General features: G+C 41.5%; 1 long non-coding RNA gene across 4 annotated transcripts in view; it reads right to left on the minus strand.

The window, feature by feature from the left end:
• The window catches only part of LOC108594046 (uncharacterized), a 283,377-nt gene that overhangs the window by 44,536 nt on the left and 218,378 nt on the right, over positions 1-20,463 (minus strand). Inside the window, exons 4-5 of one of the 4 annotated variants that reach the window (XR_013524644.1) lie at positions 20,199-20,453; positions 499-19,489 (exon numbers count right to left, since the gene is read on the minus strand). The exons of 2 other annotated variants lie outside the window; for them this stretch is intronic. This is a non-coding gene — a long non-coding RNA (uncharacterized LOC108594046). Of the gene's footprint in view, positions 1-498; positions 20,454-20,463 lie in introns of those variants that run through there. One more of the 4 variants, XR_013524643.1, reaches the window with a different exon arrangement.

Consider the following 20,463-nt stretch of genomic DNA (forward strand, 5'->3'; position numbering starts at 1 on the left):
ACAACAATGACCTCTGCTTTGTCTTTTTTTTTTTTTTTTTTTTTTGAGATGGAGTTTTGCTCTTGTTGCCCAGGCTGGAGTGCAATGGCACGATCTCGGCTCATTGCAATCTCCACCTCGTAGGTTCAAGCGATTCTCCTGCCTCAGCCTTCCAAATAGCTGGGATTACAGGTGTCTACCACCATGCCTGGCTAATTTTTGTATTTTTCATAGAGATGGGGTTTCACCATATTGGCCAGGCTGGTCTTGAACTCCTGACCTCAGGTAATCCACCCACTTTGGCCTCCCAAAGTACTGGGATTACAGGGTAGACCTCTGCTTTGTCTTGGAGGGCCTGGGCATCTTTTTTTTTTTTTTTAAACTTACATAGTATATAATATTTGTTATATAATTAAAAATATACATACATACATATACATATATATGTAGGTGTGTGTGTGTGTGTGTGTGTGTATACACACACACACACACACACACACATAGTCAAGGTGCCTGGTGAGGGAAACTTTCAGGTAAGGATGTGCAGTGTCTCCATTTTACAGATTAGTAAACTGAATATTCTCAGAGAATAACTGTCCACACAGTGAGTTAGCAAGAAAGCTAGGACAAAAAAAAAAAAAAAAAAAAAAAAAAGAAAAAGGAAAAGAAAAAGAAAAAAAATGGCATAGCTTTACTGGTGACAAATTATAGAAGCTGCAATGTCTTTAAATTTAGAAAACAAAGCTCCTGCCAGAGTTTTGAGGCAGTTTTGACGTCTTCTGAAAGCCACAGCTTCCATCCAATTTTATTCTTAAAGGAGGAAGCAAAAGCTCCCAGGGACACACTGATGTGTCTCCCCCTCCATTTATCAGTGTTTTCGCCTCTCATTATACCCACGACCTACTTTTCTTGGACTCTTAGATGTCAATGAGCATACTACAGTAGGTATTGTCCTTGCAACTTTTTGAAGTTCTTTAGGCATTATGAAGAAGGTCTTAAACCGCAGCTGGATGCCACAGACTACTTTGGCTCTGCTCTATTTCCTTAAGCAATCTAAAGGATGATGTTGTCATCTTCCACAGCAGAAGCTGATAAACAAAAGCTGCCCTCATACTGAGAATTTTCCTCCCTTTCTCAGAGGCAGTGGAGACATTGCTAAAATTGAATTTTATTGTGCAAGATGCTGTTGCTTTCTAACCAATAGAAGGCAAGCAGATAGCATTGGAAGAATGGGGCACGATTTGTGGGAGGGAAGACTTTGCTGCTCAACCTTAGGGGAAAGGAGCCAACACTCTACATTATAATTCCAGTCTGTGCTTGATGGGATGGCCGAAAACAGACCATCCGAGCTTCCCATGTGCTGGGCACACAGCAGCACAAAGATGCTGGATTCTGTCTTTGGACCTGATCTCTGATTACTGTGGGGCTTTAAAAAGAGGATTTGGGGCCGGGCGCGGTGGCTTACGCCTGTAATCCCAGCACTTTGTGAGGCCGAGGCGGGTGGATCACGAGGTCAAGAGATTGAGACCATCCTGGTCAACATGGTGAAACCCTATCTCTACTAAAAATACAAAAAATTAGCTGGGTATGGTGGTGTGTGCCTGTAATCCCAGCTACTCAGGAGGCTGAGGCAGGAGAATTGCCTGAACCCAGGAGGCGGAGGTTGTGGTGAGCTGAGATCACGCCATTGCACTCCAGCCTGGGTAACAAGAGCAAAACTCCATCTCAAAAAAAAAAAAAAAAAAAAAAAAGAGGATTTGGGTCTCTGTTTTGTTTTCTGCTCTGGGATTTATCCAACCAAGTGTAAAAATGATGAGCAATTCTCAGCAGACTTCCTTGAAGCTGTTTTGGCATCTTGCAGGGTAGCAGGGGAACATGGAGGGGGTTGAGTTCCAAGGTTTGGAAGGGAGTGTGTTGTGAGGAGGGCTTGCTCCTCAGTGGGTGGAGTGAGCTCACACAATCTAATTTGAGGGACTCCAAGAAGACCCACTCAAGCTCCAAAATATTCCCTCTTTGGATTTCAGAAATGTCAGCTTTAGCATCCATCCCTACGTGTCCATCACATCTTTCCACAACTTCCTGCGAGGAGGCAGCACACAAGTCTGTAACACGTCCATATGGGTGGTTTTCTCTGGCCAGCTTTTCCTCTTGACTGTACATACTGGGTGGTGGGGTGGAGAACAGAATCTAGATGATATAGTTGCCACTGCTTTTGGCTAATGGAACCCCTTCCAGGTAGCTCTCGTGTCCCTTTTACCTACCAACAACCTACTGAACCCCTCTGCATCTTACTTTCCTTATTTACAAATGGGGGCACTTATAACATAGGCTTATTTGAATGATTAAGTTAGAAATACATGTGTATTCAGCCATTCTTGCACTGCTATAAGGAAATACCCAAGACTGGGTAATTTATAAAATAAGAGGTTTCATTGGCTCATGGTTCTGCAGGCTGTACAGGAAGCATGGCAACAACTTCTGCTCGGCTTCTGGGGAGGCCTCAGGAAGCTTACAATCACGGTGGAAGGTGAAAGGGGAGCAGGCACATCACATAATGAGAGTAGGAGCAAGAGACAGAGAGTGGAAGCAGTGCCACACACTTTTAAATGACCAGCTCTTGCAAGAAGTCACTCACTATCATGAGGGCAGTAGCAAGAGGATGGTACTCAACCATTCATGAGAAATCTGCCCCTGTGACCCAATCACTTTCCACCAGTCTTCACCTCCAACATGAGATTTGGGTGGGGACACAGATCCAAACCGTATCAACATGTAAGAACACAGCCCTTCTATTCTAGTGCCAGCCAAACATATGCTAAAGAGTCATTGTTACCCTCAATGCTGTATGTCAAAGGGACAGGGAGGCCAATGAAAAGAGCTCTCCATGGCTGAATCTGGAATACTTTGAGCAATAAAATAGAGTAGAACTGGATTAGAGCCTAAAGTATAAAATAAATATCCATGAGTCCTACTGGTATAAATAAATAATTGAACCCATAAATAAATGGAGAAGAGACAAATCTCTTATGCAGAAAAATTCCAAATAATTTATATAGACACTGCCCTGGAGGAGGAGAAGCAAAGCTGCCTGAGCTTGCAGTGTTAGCTAAGCATATTGACTTTCTTCCAAAGAGTACGGTATGAAGAGAGAGAGAAAATAAGAGTAACTGTATGGTGGAAAACATCTGAAAAACACAACCTCAGCCAGGTGATGAAGGTTAAAATCAACAGTGATAAATCATGCGGATCCTAACTGCTCTTGCTACGATGCAATGAGAAAGGCAGTTTTTCCCTGTGTTCTTCCTCCCAAAGACCCATAGCCCCAGTGTAATCGTAAGAAAAACATCAGGCAAATCCCAATAGAGAGAAATCCTGTAAAATATGTGACCAGTAGTTTTTAAAACTGTCAAGGTTATCAAAAACAAGGAAAGCCTGAGAAACTGTTATAGCCAAACGGGGCCTAAGGACACATCAACTAAATGTGATATGGTGTTCTGGATGGAATCCTGGAACAGAAAAAGGAAAGTAGGTAAAAATTAAAGAATTCTAAATAAATGATGGACTTCAGTGACTAATAAGTGACAATATCAGTTCCTTCATTATAATAAATGTACCAAACCAATGTAAGATGTTATGAATAGGGGAAAGTGGGAATAAGAAGGAACATGGGAATTCTTTCTTCCATCTTTTTAAATTTTCTGTAAAGCCAAAGATGAAAACTACAGTGTACTGGAAAAATTTTATTATTATTATTATTATTACTTGCTTTGTGAGGTTCTCTCTCCTGTGAAAAATTCAAGACTCCCAGGAGGACTTACTAAGTCCAGTGCGTCATTCCCAGTTGCTACTCCATTTGTTAGCCAAGCAGTCCCATCCTTTCTGGTTGTGGTTGGTTTGACTCCAACAAAGTACAACAGGGGCAGTGTGGCTGTCTGCACGCTCACCTGAAGGAATAAGTATTAACTCTGAAAATGGTAACCTAGCAGATTGGTCAACATGGTGAAACCCTGTCTCTACTAAAAATACAAAAAGTAGCTGGGCATGGGGGCGTGTGCCTGTAGTCCCAGCTACTTGGGAGGCAGGAGAACTGCTTGAACCCAGGAGGTGGAGGTTTCAGTGAGCTGAGATCACACCATTGCACTCCAGCCTGTGTAACAAGAGCGAAACTCCATCTCAAAAAAAAAAAAGAGATGAACCTTCCCATTATGCCCTGCCCAATTTGTAGATTCATGAGCCAAATCAATGACTATTGTTGTTTTAAGCCACTATGTTTTGGAGTGTGTTATGTAGGAAGAGATAACTAAAACAGACGGGCAAATAAAATCTTTATGTGACTGAGAATAAGACTTGTGAGTTATTTTACCTTCCTTCCAATTTTACGCAGATAAAATAGGACACAAACAGAGGAGCTTCTCACCATGAATAGAAACTGACTGAGATGGATAGAGCCGTATTTGGAAGTAAGTAATGAGAAAGTTCTCAAAAATAATACATAACAAATTAATCAGTCCATTAATGAATTCAAAAATTATTTGAATACCTGTAGTGGTTTAAGCCTCTAGATAAGTGCTGGAACATGTTGGTGAATGAGATAGACATGCTCCTCTGTCTTCATAAAGCTCACCTTTCTAGTGAAAACACTAAATAATCACACAAGTACATTTCATTAATTCAATCTTAATGGTGGAAAGAATGGAGGATATTTATCCTGGAGAACAGCTTCTTCAAGTATCTAGAGGATTGTGCATGGTTTACTCACATGGCTTGGGATTTCCCATAGCCTGATTGGGAGGCTGCTCAGTTCACAACAGTTTACCCTTCTTTGGGATGGTTTCCTGTTCCTCACACACAGGTAAGCTTCCATCACCATGATCTTCAGCAGGTGTCTCTGCTCCTGGCCAGAGTTGATTGATCCAGGGATAGACACCTGACTTTGGCTGAGCCAATAAGATTTTTGGAGCTGCAGGTAAGGTATGTTAATGGTTGTGATGGAAATAGAAGGTTTGATGACTCCTGATGAGGTAGATCCAAGCCTCCCCAAGTACCTGCATTCCTGGTGGTTGATGATAATTCCTCTGCCCCTTCCTCCTCCTCCTGCTCCCCACCCCTCTTCCTCCTCCTTCTCCTCCTTCTCCTTCTTATTCTTCTTGATTTAACCAAATGCCCCAGGACTGCTCTAATTTCCTTTAATGCTAAAATTTGCTAGAGTTAGTTTGTTGTTGTTGTTGTTGTTTTGAGACAGAGTTTTGCTCTTATTGTCCAATCTGGAGTACAATGGCACAATCTCGGCTCACCACAACCTCCGCTTCCCAGGTTCAAGTGATTCTCCTACCTCAGCCTCCCAAATAGCTGAGATTACAGGCATGCGACACCATACCTGGCTAATTTTTGTATTTTTAGTAGATATGGGGTTTCTTCATGTTGGTCAGGCCCCCAACCTCAGGTGATCCACCTGCCTCAGCCTCCCAAAGTGCTAGGATTACAGGTGTGAGCCACCATACCTCGTCTTAGAATTAGTTTTCATTACTTCCAATAAAAACCAAGCCTTCACTAGCACAATGTACAAGAGGGATTATCCCTGCTCTTTAAGCTTCCCCAGGGATAGAACTAAGAACAAGGGGCAGAAGCCCCAGTGGGAGAAATTTCAGCTGAGTAAATGAGCTTTCTAAGAACTATAGCTATACATCTATACATAGATACAGATAGGGAGTTTCCAACCCTTGGAGGTTTTCAAATAAAGGCTGGTCAACCACTTTGATATTATGTCATTAAGAGGATGTAAGCATTCGTTTTAGGATTGGGCTGGTTGTTAATAACAACAGGAACTAACTGTTTTCCAAGCACTGTGATAAGTATTACATGCACTATCTCATCTAATCCTCACAATAACCCATTGAGGATATACTATTACTATTAACTACACAGCGAATGAGGAAGCTGAGCCTCCAGAAGGTAGTAACTCACTTAAGGTCATTTATCTGATAAGCCAGATTTAAACTCAGACTATATGAACCCAAGAAATATGCTCTTTGGTGAACCTTATTCCATGCCAGCCCCAAAGGCTTGTAGGATTTCATCTCTTTCCTCATTCCACATTTTATAAACTCCAAAATTAAAAAGGTAAAACAAAAATTTTGGGAAGTTGAATCCTGAACAATAAAGAGTCTATCCTCTGGAAAAAAATTCATACATAGTAGACAAAATGATTCAGGAGATGAAAATAAAAAGAGGTCTCCAAGTACAGTGAATTCGGTACAGGTAGGTGGAGCAGCTCTCACTAACTCTGTCTCCCATAGTGTTGCTGCGTGTATGTTTTTCTTTTTCATTTTTTCTTTTGTTACTCCTTCCAATTTGAACACTTACCTGAATCCTTTCCGTTCTCTTTTCCTGCGCTAAGTTGTTTATTATTATTGTTGTTGTTGTTTTATCTTTGAAATGCAGAGCGTCCCTCCCAGTTTTGAGTGACTCGTTCCGCCATAGCTATCGTTGCTGATAAACGGCGTGTTTGCATGGGGGAGTTGATTTGAATTGCCAATAGCCCTTTTGATGACTGTTTTCCAGAAGCAGGCATAATTAAATTCAGCAGAAGTTTCTCTTAAAAATGGGCTTTAGAACATGTCCAAACTCTACCTGATCATTTGTCATTATTTTAAATCATAGGGAAAATTGAAGGTTCCTATCATTTTCTTAATTGAATAAAGGAGACAGATTTGGATGGATCCTGTTGAGTGCTGAACAGGTTCCAAGCTCCTAATATGAGCATTTACCCACAGAGTTCCCTTTGCTGGGGAGGCTCTGCGCCTGGCTTCTCTCCCACCTGTTTCTGATGTATTTCTACATGCTTAGCAGGTTAACATTGAGGCTAACCCAATGTGCACTTCTTTAATAGAATACTTAAGCACTTTCCTGTTGCAGAGAGAACAGCAGCTCTTCTAAGAATCTTCCAGGCTTTTGTTAATCCTATTATGATGCTTCCAAGGAGATGGAGTTCAGTGGAAGTCAAGGGGTGTTTGCTGTGTGTCATCTGGGAACAGGGAATCTTATTTACTGAACTGGATATGGAAATTCATTTCTTATTTCTTTGTCTTGCTCTGTCACCCAGGCTGGAGTGCAGTGACGCCATCTTGTCTCATTGCAACCTCTTCCTCCCGGGTCCAAGCGATTCTCTTGCCTCAGCCTCCTGAGTAGCTGAGACTATAGGCAAGCACCACCATGCCGGCTAATTTTTTATTTGTAGAGACAGGGTCTTACCATGTTGGTCAGGCTGGTCTAGAACTTCTGACCTTAAGTGATCTGCCCGCTTCGGCCTCTCAAAGTGCTGGGATTAGAGGCATGAGCCACTGCACCTGGCCTGGAAACTCATTTCTTTATTACTCATTTCCTGTTCCCAAAACAAGTGATGCTTGAAGTTTAGGAATTATTTCCCTTGAAGGAGCATGTAGCTGAAACTCTCAGCTTCATGGGCCTAAAATAAGCTATTTCAGATAAATAAAGAGAAGTACATTAAATTCTCTAGACCTATAAGTTCTTCTGGCTTGATATAAGAGACCTCTTAAACTAGGGTTAAGTGTGAGTCCTGTGCAAAGAATAGTGATTCCCTTTGGAGCCCCCTGGGCAATGCTGATAATAATAGCTGAGGTTTACTGAGTGCTTAACCAGGTACCAGCTACTGTGTGAGGGAAAGGGGAAGGCACACAGGATAATACTGCTTCTATTGCTAACAGAGAAAACAAGACTTGGGTTTTCTCCATCTCTGGAGCATCAAGAATCTGCTCTAACTACAGAGGAAAAAAAAAAACTGTGAAGACTACATGTCAGCTTACATTTCCTGCAACCACAGAACCGCTCATTTTCCTGTCTTTTCTTTTTTTTTTCTGAGACTGGCATGATCTCAGCTCACTGCAACATTTGCTTCCTGGGTTGAAGTGATTCTCCTGCCTCAGCCTCCTGAGTACCTGGGATTACAGGCACCCACCACCATGCCCAGCTAATTTTTGTATTTTTAGTAGAGACAGCGTTTTGTCATGTTGGCCAGGCTGGTCTTGAACTCTTGACCTCAAGTGATCTAGCCGCCTGGGCCTCTCAAACTGCTGGGATTACAGGCATGAGCCACCAAAGCTGGCCCTCAGAACAGCTGTTTTTAAGGATATAGGAAACCCCAAAGTTTAGGCAAAAACTATAAACTCCATGACCCTGGGGAGATACCTTTTTACTTTTTGCTCACAATTGATTTCTATCACTAACTTAGAGCCTTTCACATAGGACAGGGGTCATAAAATGTTTTTCCAGGAATGGCCAAAGAACAAATATTTCTGGTTTTATGGACCATTTGGTCTCTGTTGCAGATACTCAACTCTGCCTTTGGTAGTGCAAAACTGGCCAAAGATAATATGTGAAGTGATATGGCTGTGTTCCAATAAAACTTTATTTATAAAGAGCAGTCATGGCTTTTAGACTGTAGTTTGTCAACCTGGATGCAGCACACAGTAGATGCTTTAAAAATATATGCTGAAAAAATAAATCTAATATAGAAAGTTCAAAGAACTGGAATTTAAAACAAGAAAAGAACTGATGTTTATAAGAAGTTTATAACAGTAAATAACTGCTTATTGCACAAATGCTTAAAGAATAAAAATATACAGAGGAAAGTAAAAATTATGACTAAAAGATAACCCTACTTAATAATTTGACATGCATATTACCTTTTTGTCATTGTTGTATACATGTCTTTATTAACAGAATAAATAACTAGAATTTTAAAAATATTATGATATGAATTTATTCCATTTCCATGGAAAATGACTGATGAAATTCCTTGGGTCTCATCTAAAAGGAGCAATTCTTCTCTCTGAGGGAGTAAAATGATCTGCCCCAAGTCAGCCCCCTGACGTTAAAAACATCAGATTTCTGTTCACAGTCAGGTTTGAAAAATCCCAAAGTGCTTTTTGGATCCCAAAGGAAGATTTAATTTAAAAACTCAGTAGAATTTCAGCATCGAGTGCTGTGTTGCTTGAGTGTGGGATAACTTTTTAAACTAAAGAATGACATTTCTTCCTAGTTCTGGTTGCTGGGGCATTCCTGGAATGCTGTTTCCATAGGCCACATTTTGAGAATCTGTTACCCTAACATGGGCCAAGAAGGGCCGTGATGAATGGCTGAGTCACAAAGAGTTGATAACTTGCTGTGAGAGAGAGCGATAGGAATATTTTTTTGCTGCGGTCATGCATCCTTGAGGGTGTTTGACCCACCCTAGTTTGATATTTAGGCTTGCACAGCCTGACACCCGACACTGCCATTGACCCTTCACATCCTGTCTCTTTCTATTGCTACCCCCACCCCCACAGAACCTCATCCATGTATTGCTCATTGTTAGAAGCCAGAGGGCACATGGCTATCTAAAGCAATTCTGATATCACGTAGCCATCAAAGAAGAATGAAATCATGCCCTTGGCAGCAACATGGATGGAGCCAGAGACCATTATCCTAAGTGAATTATTATAACTCAGAATCAGAAAACCAAATGCCACAGGTTCTCACTTATACTTGGGAGTTAAACAACGGGTCCGCATGACAGAAAGATGGAAATGATAGACACTGGGGACTCCAAAAGTGGGGAGGTGGGTGGGGTGGGGTGAGGGCTGAAAAAGCACCTATTGGGTACAGTGTTGACTATTTGTGTAATGGATACACTGGAAGCCCAATCCCCAGCAATACACAAGATACCTGTGTAACAAACATGCACATATACCCCCGAATCTAAAATTTTTTTTAAAAAGCGATTTCGAGGATGCCGATAAGCCCACCAGTGCTCAGATGGCCTCTAAGTCTGCCAGACAAGTGATGACTATTCCTCCCCAGTTGGGGAATGCAAAGCCAGCAGGAAACATTTATATTCTGCAACTGTTAAATTATGGATATTTGGCTTAGTGGAAAAGAGGGTGGCCGAATCATGTGCATGAAGCACATTTGATATGCGTCCATCTGGGCTCTTGCTATTCTTGACGATGACTGTACGGAGTTCCTCCTCCCTCCACCCTGAACACCTCCTCTGTTCTCCTCAGAGGCCTACAGTGGCTATTTACCAAATATACTGCACCATGTCCCCTTTAAGCTACTGAATGTTCAATCTGAGAACCTCCCTTTCGTACCAGGATGGAAGAGGATGAGGAAGGATGGGGAGAGGGGTGAAATGCCCATGATGCTCCTGGTGCTGTCCACCCGTGCTCTGATTTATTTTACCGAATAACACTGTTGGTAGGTGGAGTAACCGCATTTTTGGACTGGGATAGACTCTTTCTGTTGGCAATGACCTTATTTTTCACCCCTGTGTCTGCCCCTCTTAAAGCACTTAAAGCAGTGCCTGGTACAAGGTAAGGATCATGTAATTGTCAGCTATAACTCTTTTTGCTGCTGTTGTTGTTCTTTTTCTTCAACTGGGCTGTGGGAGCATCAGAGGACTTAAGAGCATCAGCTTTGACCTTGGATGGACCTGTGTTTGTGTCTCAGCTCTGCCTCTTCCAGGCTGAGCTCTTTGGGGCATGCTGTTTTCTGATTCTGTTTCCTTACCTGAGAAACCGGGGGGTGGGGGTGATCACAAAGTTGTGAAACTGCTCAGCACACAGGATGTATAGACTAACTGGTAGGTCATTCTACAAGATTCTGGGCTGAGATGTTTTCCTAGCCAGAGGCGTTTTCCAGCTAGCTCTGCCAACTGTGGAAATCATCTGGTTAACTATGCTTTCCTTAGATGATCATGAGTATGTATGAGATGCCTGCTGATGTTCTAGGCACTGCGGAAGTAATGCAGAACTTGTAACCTAGTTAGTAAGAGAGGAGCAATGAACTAGCAAGCAATCAAATAAACAGATAATTTTAGATAAAGAAAATGAAGCAGAGTGATGTGATAGTGACAAGAGGCCCCACAGGGGAGGGCAACATTAACTGGGTAACCAGGAAAGAGACGAAGAATGTCATTCATGCTGAGAAGTGGCCAGCCAGGGAAAGCTTTGGGGATGAGGACAGAGGGGATAACAGGTGCAGATGTTAAATGATTTTCTGGCTAAAGTCCCATTTGCTTGTGAGCCACACTTTTCTTCCCTCTAGAATAGCAAGCTATTAATTCAGAGTTGCCTAATAGCACCAACTCTGGGCCAGGTCAACCTAAGGACACCCAAAGCCTAATTAGGGACTCGGGGACAACTCCAACTTGGGAATGAGTTGAATGGCAACCTTCATGATCAGTGAATGCTATACAGGCTGCTGGTCAGTTGCAGAAAAGCCCTAAGCCCTTCTAACCCCTTGATGGACTGCTATTGAAAACCAGAGACTAGTCACTCCTCCAGAAACAGTCCCAGACCTAACTGAGCACAGATAGATTTTGATGTGACTGGCTTCCAGCAGCTGATATAAGACATCCGTAAAGTCATTCTGCAGGCTCATCCCAGAGAGAGTACATGCCTCTGGGCCTGATCTACAGGTGGCGTGGTTACTTATGTAGACATAAGACTTCAGAGGCATTTATTTACTTAGCAAGCAGGTGTTGAACATCTCCTATTTGCTAGGCAATCTCCTAGGTAATGGGAGTGCAAAGACCTATTGTCAGTTCTTCGAAAGCTTATTGCTTCATGAGGAACTGAGCCTTAGCATTTGCAGTTATTGATTGCTTTGTTTGGTTATGCTATGTCTCATCTGTGGGGCTTTGTTTTTACATATACAACTTGACAGGACTCAACCAGGTGAGTGGTGGGGTCTTCCCATATGGTAGTTCCACAGGTTAGCAAGGCAAATGGAGACAGGGCTGTATGACTGCAGCAAGGAAATCAATGCTAACGGAGACAGAGCAGACAGAGGAGGCTTTCCAAATGAGATGCAGTAGAATAGCCCTCTGTTGCCTATGGGCTTGCCCATGGGTTGAAACAGGTTGAGTTTTTTAATTAAAGAAAAGGCCTTCAGCAATGCTGCCTGAGATGAATTCTCTGGTCTTGATTTTTTAAGTGAAAAAGGGCATATTCTTAGAACTAGTAACTGCAGAACTCACTGGTAAGTTTCCAGTCACATTTCAGACTGGATTTGGAAACAGATGGCTTTCAAGTAAATGAAAAAAAATAGTGGTAATAAGGAATCAGCATGAATTCACTAAGCAAAAGCCATTCATCAATTAATTCAACAAATATTTTTTGAACATATTTTATGCATATGTGCCAGGCACTGTTTTAGGCACTGGGAATATAGCAGTGACTAAAACAATTACAAGATGATTTTCTTCTCTTATGGTGGTTTACCTTCTACAGGGGATGGGGGTCGGGGGAAGCAGTCGGCAGACAAGATAATTAGGAAAAACGATATAGTTGTGTGATATGATAATAAGTCAAATGGAGAAAAAGCAGAGAAAGGAATAGAGTTGCTGTGATCTTTCTCTCTCTCTCTCTCTCTGTCTCTCTATCTAACTATCTATCTATCTATCTATCTATCTATCTATCTATCTATCTATCTAAATATGGAGTCTCCCTCTGTCACCAGGCTGAAGTGCAGCGGCATATCTCGGCTCACTGCAACCTCTGCCTGCTGGATTCAAGCAGTTCACCTGCCTCAGCCTCCTGAGTAGTTGTGGCTATAGGTACGCACCACCACACCAGGCTAATTTTTGTATTTTTAGTAGAGACTGGCTGTCACCATATAGGCCAGGCTCATGATCCACCCACTTTTGCCTCCTATAGTGCTAGGATTACAGGCATGAGCCATTGCGCCTGGCCTATCTATCTATCTATCTATTTATTTATTTGACTTTTTAAAAAGGTATATTGAAGTTTAATTTCCATATAGAACTATTTACTTCTTTATATGTAGTTGGATGAATTTTGGCAAACACATGTAGTCAGGTAAAGACCTCTATAATAACAAGATAACATTCCAGCATCCCCCCGATATTCTTCCTCACTTCTTTCTCATCAACCTTTCCCTTCACTCCCAGCCTGACAATTACGGTGATTTTTTATTTTATATTTTGCCTTATGTGGAATAGAATATATTACACAATATAAGCATTGAAGTCCGGTTTCTAGTTTCTCTAACTTGGCATACTGCGTTTGAGACTCACTTATGTTGCATGTATTTGGTTTGTTCTTTACGTTGCTCAGTAATATTCCATTGCAGGCATGCACAGCAATTTGCTTATCTATCACTAGGTGATTAGACATTTAGGTTGTTTCCAGTTTTGGCAATTATAAATAAATCTGCTATAAACATTCATGTGGAAGTGGACGTTTTCATTTTTCTTGAAGGGTTGAATTAGGAAGTGACTACTTAATGGCTGTGGGATTTCCTTTTGGGGTCATGAAAATGTTTTGGAACTAGACAGAGGTGATGGTTGCACCACATTCCACACATACAAAATACCAGTACACTGTGTATGTTCACATGGTTAATTTTATGCTATGTGAACTTTACCTCGTGTTTTTTTTTGTTTTTGAGATGGAGTCTCACACTATTGCCCAGGCTGGAGTGCAGTGGCCAGATCTTGGCTCATTGCAACCTCCACCTCCTGGGTTCAATTTTACTGTCTCAGCCTCCCGAGTGGCTGGTATTACAGATGCCCACCACTATGCCTGGCTAATTTTTGTATTTTTAGTAGAGACAGGATTTCACCATGTTAGTCAGCCTAATCTCAAACTCCTGACCTCAGGTGATCCGCCTACCTCGGCCTCCCAAAGTGCTGGGATTACAGGCGTGAGCCACTGTACCTCGTTATCAGGGAAGGATTCTGAAAAACAGACAGTTGATGATGATTTAAAGGACGACAGGCCAAGGCACGGCAAGTACAAAGTCTCTGAGAAGACTGCCTGTGTTGACTGATGCAATTGGAGACATGGAGACAACATTTGGAGATGAGGTTAGAAGAAAAGTAGGGGCACGCAACTCATTTAAAAATTATGTATTCATTATCATTAGAAATAAAAAAATATGTATTTTTCTTTTTCATAAAGTTACCAAACTGGCCATACAGGAAACACCAGAGGCAGCCTTGCACGATGTCTTTTGAGATATCTTGGTGAGAGAGGTGGAGAGATGGGGGGGTCCTGGTTTCAAGGCAGCTTGTACATGACCATGCCTCAACTGTGCTGCCCAAAGGATTCATGCCAACCAAGTGCATCTCAGAAAATAACACACCAGGAGAACTGTGTTTAGTTCTGAGAGTCACACGTTTTCTGGAAACTTATTTATAAACAGGAATGTGTTTCAGGGAGGTGGTTAGGATGGTGAGGAGACCCTCAAAGTTATGAGTCATGAGGAATGTTTAAAGGAATTGGGGGTGTTTGACCAGAAGAAGGAAAGTTTTGGGGAACTTAATTGCCTCTTCGTGTGTTGGAAAGGGGAGGGGCTAAGACCTCTTGTGTGGTTTTAGAGGGAAGAATTGGAATCAATAGATACAATCCAAATTACAAGACCCAGATTTAGTTTCAACACAAGGAAGAATTCTCCAGCTGCAGGAAGTGAGTTTCTCAGCCCTAAAAATGTTTAAGCGAAACCGCCCCCCTCCATTAGGGAATTTCTTTATTGAGAATTAAAATTCTCTGATTCTGATCTTTCCCATGCAAGGCAGACAAGAAATTTTACTTATGTTTCTTCTTAATGCTTACCTATTTACCACTAATCATTAAGGTTAGAAGGGGGAGGGCTTCTGCAACTCAGAATTTCATACCCAAGTTTGCAAAATGGAATTATCATAACATTGACTCAAAATAATCCTCATCTGACCACTAAAGTATTTATTTTATGAGCAAGTACCTGCACATTTAAGACATTGCAAGCAGTGAGCATCCTCCTACCTCTGAGTTCTAGACTCTTGGCATTCTGAGACAACCACAGGGACCAGGCTTTTGAGGCTCTCTCTAGAGACCAGTGTATTCATTGGCACATATAGATGTTGGGGGTTTGATAAGACTGAGGATATGACAGCATTCTTTTCCCCATCCAAGTTCTGAACCATCTGAGATAGGACATTTGGCTGCAGGGAATCAAAGCATCAGGTTTCCTATTCATGGTGCTGGTGCAAAGTTGATACAGGGGTAGGGTGAGAGAGGAGAAAGTGATATATTAAATAATTCCCTTCACATGGAAGTGAAAAGAGAAAGTGATGAATCAGTGTTCCTATTTAACCATGTATTTAGATCTCCCTCCTGAAAGTCACAAATAGTAACATATCGTTCCTGTTCTACATCTGGCTTTTTGCATTTCAACAGATATCTTCAAGACTGCTTCATCTCCATGGAATACTACAGAGATCCCAATTCATTTAAAGAGGTGTGGGAAATTTCATTAATTGAACAGATCATAACCAGGTTAGCCAGCTCCTATTGATGGACATCTGGGTTGTCTGCCATCTGTAGCTGTTACAAATAATGTTGCAATAACTATCTTTGTGCATACATGCAAATACGCCTTGATCTTCCACCTGGCTGGCAGATTAACCAGAGCTCTAAGGACCAGAGCTTAATTACTAACAGTGTGGGTTCCCATAGAGACCAGGTAATAAATGTTAATTACATAGGAACATGCTTTTATCTTTTTAAAGGAGATCATATTTCAGTAGTTTGAATTCTTAAGAACTGAGATTTATGTCTGACAAATTTTGTGCCTTCTCGATGGTGACTGACTAGTTAATGATTTGTGGTGGTAAAACTGTTGCCATCAGACAAAGTCTTGGCAAATGTGGAAATGTTCAAAGATCTTTGACTCACTTGGGAACCACCAAGTTCTCTCTATTCCTTTATTTGTTCCTTTGATTCAATGGGGCTTGTAATAACAACTAAACAAAGCCTGTGGCTAATGTTACGTGTCTGGTATCAGATCGCTCAGGTTTAAATTTTGGCTTTGCCATTTATTGGTTTCATCATCTTAAGAAATCACTTGCCCTCCCTCTATAACAGTTTCTCAAACTTGACACTATTGACATTTGGGGCTGGATTATTCTCTTTGGGGGGGTTGTCCCACACATTGTAGGGTATTGAGTGGTATCTTTGGTTTCCATCCACTCGATGCCAGTAGCACTCTCCCTCCCACTAGTGCAACAACCAAAAATGTCTCCAGACATTGCCAAATGTCCCCTGCATAGAGAAGAATCAGCCCTGATTGAAAACTACTGCTCAATAAGATCGTTTCCTCTTGTGAAAAACAGAGTTAACATTAATACCTACTGCGGAGGGCTGGTGTGAAAGTGTATGTCAAGTAGTTAGCACAAGAAAATCTTGCTGTTACACTTTTATTCTTGTTCTTATTGGACATTTGCAAGTTGAAAAGCATGTTCTCAAAACTCTCCATAGCCTTGTCAGAAAGGTGGTATTGTTCTTCTATGGATGAGGAGTTGAGTCAGATCAAGGGAAGGAAACAGTGGTAGAGTCCTGAGAAGTTCAGGGAGGCCATCAGAGACCATCTTTAGTGCAGGTGCCCTAGAACACAGAGCCCGTATTCCTATCTAGAGTAGGAAAGCATACTCATATTGTGGGTACACATTAATTCTGTTAAGAATGAATTCCTGTCTTCTTCAGCATGTAAGAGGTTTGATGCAATAAACTTTCTACCAGGTGGCTGTATGGCCTGCTCAAATAATTAGGCCATCCTGAGGCCCCAGAGAATCAGTCTCTACTGATGCAAGATTGGCCACTGAACAGTAGCGGTGTCTAATTAGCCTTGGGAGAGGAACACATGTGGTTGGATCCATGCATTGCCTGTATCCTGGATATCATTGGGGGTGGTTAGGCAACTGACTGTTGGAAGAAGATCTAGGCTGGTCTTGGTTGGTTTGGGCAACTGGAGTGTCTTATATAGCACCAGTCCTGAGTCATAGGCAACGTGTTCTTCACATGTCTCTCATCACCCATGAGATGAGCCTAGGCATGTTCTCATGTCAATTGGCAAGCGGCATGAGAAAGAGGAAGCTAGCTGAGCTAGTGTTTGTCAAGCTTCTGCTTCTACCACATTGGCTAACATCCCTTCAAGCAAGTCACATGGTTGAGCTCAGAGGCATGGGATGGTGTACACACTCCGCCTACAGGAGTAGGACACTACAAAGTTATATAGCACAGGCCTAGAACACTGGAAAGGGTGAAGAATGTGGGCTATGTTTGCAATGTGCCTCAATCCACCATATAGCAAGCAACCCAGGACCAGGAGCCAGGAGGGGCCGAGCAGATTTGGGGAGATACATCAATTAGGTCTAGTATAAGCTAACTCTACGATTCTGCAGTTGCCTCCATACTGATCAAGAAGAGATTAGACTTTATTGCCTGCAAAGCCCTTTCAAAAGAAGGCTTTTGTTTGAAATACCTGGTGATTTCATCCAGTGGGTTGATGATGACTCAGGACCAGTGCTATATAGCCAGGGCTGTATCTATTTAACCCCATTGGTCATGTCTAGGGTTGAGATAATCTCTAAATGGAAGTAGAATACTGGCTGCCCAGATAGAGACCCACAGAGGTCTTTGAGGTTAAGATGAGTAACCAGAAACATTAAATATTACCCAAAGGAGTAGTTTGAATTGTTGCATGGAATTGGATTATATTTATTTTTCTTGCAGCTTTTTTTTTTCTTGCTACCTAGTAGGGGGGAGCTCAGCAGAAAGACCAGATCTTTAATAAAATAAACTATATATTTTTTCATGTCTGAGGGGTATGTGTGTCAACTTAAAACCCCAAATCACTTGTATGTTCATTATTTTTTTTTTGGCAGGGAGAGAACTGAGGAGCAAAGAGAGTCTTCAGCTTTTAGGGTATCTGACAGCTATAGAACCTCAAAAATGGAGGAGCCTCCAAGTTCCCAGAAGGCACAAGCAGGACTTTTGGCTTGTCATAAAAAGCAGTAGGCTTGCTGAGGCTGTGAATAGTTTGGCTCCTTTGTAGAGTAATGGGAAGAAGAATGGGAGCAAACTTTACTTTCATCTACCATTGATAATTGATAGAGTTTTTTTTTTTCTTTTTCTTGAGATGGAGTCTCGCTTTGTCACACAGGCTGGAGTACAGAAGCACGATCTCGGCTCACTGTAGCCTCCACCTCCCAGGTTCAAGCAATTCTCCTGCCTCAGCCTCCCAAGCAGCTGGGATTACAGGTGCATACCACTATGCTTGGCTAATTTCATATTTTTAGTAGAGATGGGGTTTCACCATGTTGGCCAGGCTGTTTTCAAACTCCTGACCTCAAACAATCTGCCCACTTTGGCCTCCCAAAGTGCTGGGATTACAGGCCTGAGCCACCGTGCCTGGCCTGATAGACATATTTCTATAGGTTGCATCTGAATTCACCGAACTTCTGGAATAAATTAACATGTTTTTCCGTTTGGATAAGAATGACAGATTGGAAATGGAACTCATAACTGTCTGGTATATCATTTTGCTCTACTAAATGCTTACTGGATATGTTAATTCATGGGACACTGACAAATTATCTTACACTCTTACTACAAAGTACAAAAACATCTTTATACAAAGACCCACGTGCAAGCATATTGGTATAAAATTGTTAGTAATGGGAAAATATTAGATACAACCTACTTGTATTTAATATGAAATTATCCTACACTCTGAGTGCAAACTGTAAAAACATCTTTACACAAAGACCCATGTGCAAGCATACTGATATAAAATTGTTTGTAGTGGGAAAATATTAAATACAACCTACTTGTCCATCAGTAGAAAACTGGTGAAAAAGATTATGGTTCATCCAAATAATGGAATAATAAAACAGAGTAATAACAAAACAGCTATTAAAAGAATGAAACAGATCTATGCATACTGAAATGAAACAATCTTTAAGATATACTATGAAGAATTCTTTGGATAGTATGCTTCCATTAGTATAAAAATGAATCTATACCTATAATATCTATATTTACATCTGTACCTATATCTGTATCTGTGTCTATACATATACCTACACCTACACCTATACTCACCTAAAACCACGTTTACAGCTATTGTTTTTATTTTTAATAAATAGAATATTTCTGTCAAGATTTATCAGAATCTAGTACTCTTTGCTGCCTTTATGGAGAAGAACTGGGTGGAGGTTGGGGAATTAGACACAGAAGGAAAATTACTCTTTATCTGAAATCCATTCATTCCATTTGATTTAAAAAATCATTTGCATGAATCACTTACATTTTAAAATTAGAAACCATTGGATTAAAACACATATTTTTGAGATAAAACAAAACAATCCAGCCATACACAGACACATGGCACCTAGGGTTGAAGGCGAAAGTCAATTAACCAGGCAGAATCTGGTTTTTACTAAATTGCGGCTGTAGGGCTTAAGGTTTTCATCTTCTTTCTAAGCTGCCAGCATAAAGAGAGACCCCAACTTCAATCCAAGTTGAGTTATTTTGGGTCAAATCAAAATAAAGGGGAGGGAAGTCCATAAGGGGGCAGGAAGAGGCTTCTGATCCTTTTGTCACATGAATTCAGCATCCAGGCACATTCTGATGATGTACACCAAGGCTTGTGACAAAGCTTGAAAAAACTGGATGGTAGAAAAAGGGGAAAATAAAGCAGCATTTTTGAAGTATTTTTTTTGGTTTCAGGAACTTTTTACACAGGTGCTTTTCTTCATTCTTACAAGACATCCTTTTTTTTTTTGAAAAAATTTCAACTTTTATTTTAGATTCAGAAGGTATATGCACAACTTGCTTATATCAGTATATTGTGTGATGCTGAAGTGTGGGGTACAATCGCTCCTATCACTCAGGTAGTCAACATAGTACTCAATAGTCTCTTTTCTTCTCTGTCTCTCTTTCTCTTTCTTTCTTTTCTGACGGAGTCTTGCTCTGTTGTCCAGGCTGGAGTGCAGTAGTGCAATCTCAGCTCACTGCAACCTCCGCCTCCCAGGTTGAAGGGATTCTCCTGCCTCAGCCTCCTGAGTAGCTGGGACTAACAGGCACGTGCCACCACGCCCAGCTAATTTTTGTATTTTGAGTAGAGACAGAGTTTGACCCTGTTGGCCAGAATGGTCTTGATCTCTTGACCTTGTGATTTGCCCACCTTGGCCTCCCAAAGTGCTGGGATTATAGGTGTAAGCCACTGCTCCCAGCCACCACATTTTCTTTATCCAATCCAACACTGATGGGCACCTAGGTTCATTCTGTGCTTTGATCTTGTAAGCAGTGCTACAGTGAACATGAAAGTTCATGTATCTTTTTGGTAAAATGATTTATTTTCTTTTGGATACATACCTGGTAATGGGATTACTGAAGACCCCCACTTTGCATATGAGGATACTGAGAGGCTTAAAAGGGTAAGGGGATTTGTCCAGTGTCATCCAGGTAGTAAGCAGGAGAGCTAGGATTGAAGCCCAGGTCTGTATGGCTCAGCAATTGTCATCTTTCCACTATATCTTGATTTGCCTGTTGAGGTTTGTCTGAAGTAGAAGGGATGGGGCTGGCTCCTGGGCATCATGGCAAGCCATCAGATAAATGAGACACATCTTCCTAGAGCATC

The sequence above is a fragment of the Callithrix jacchus genome, chromosome 12 (genome assembly GCF_049354715.1).
Source record: "Callithrix jacchus isolate 240 chromosome 12, calJac240_pri, whole genome shotgun sequence".
Taxonomy (NCBI): Eukaryota; Metazoa; Chordata; class Mammalia; order Primates; family Cebidae; genus Callithrix; species Callithrix jacchus.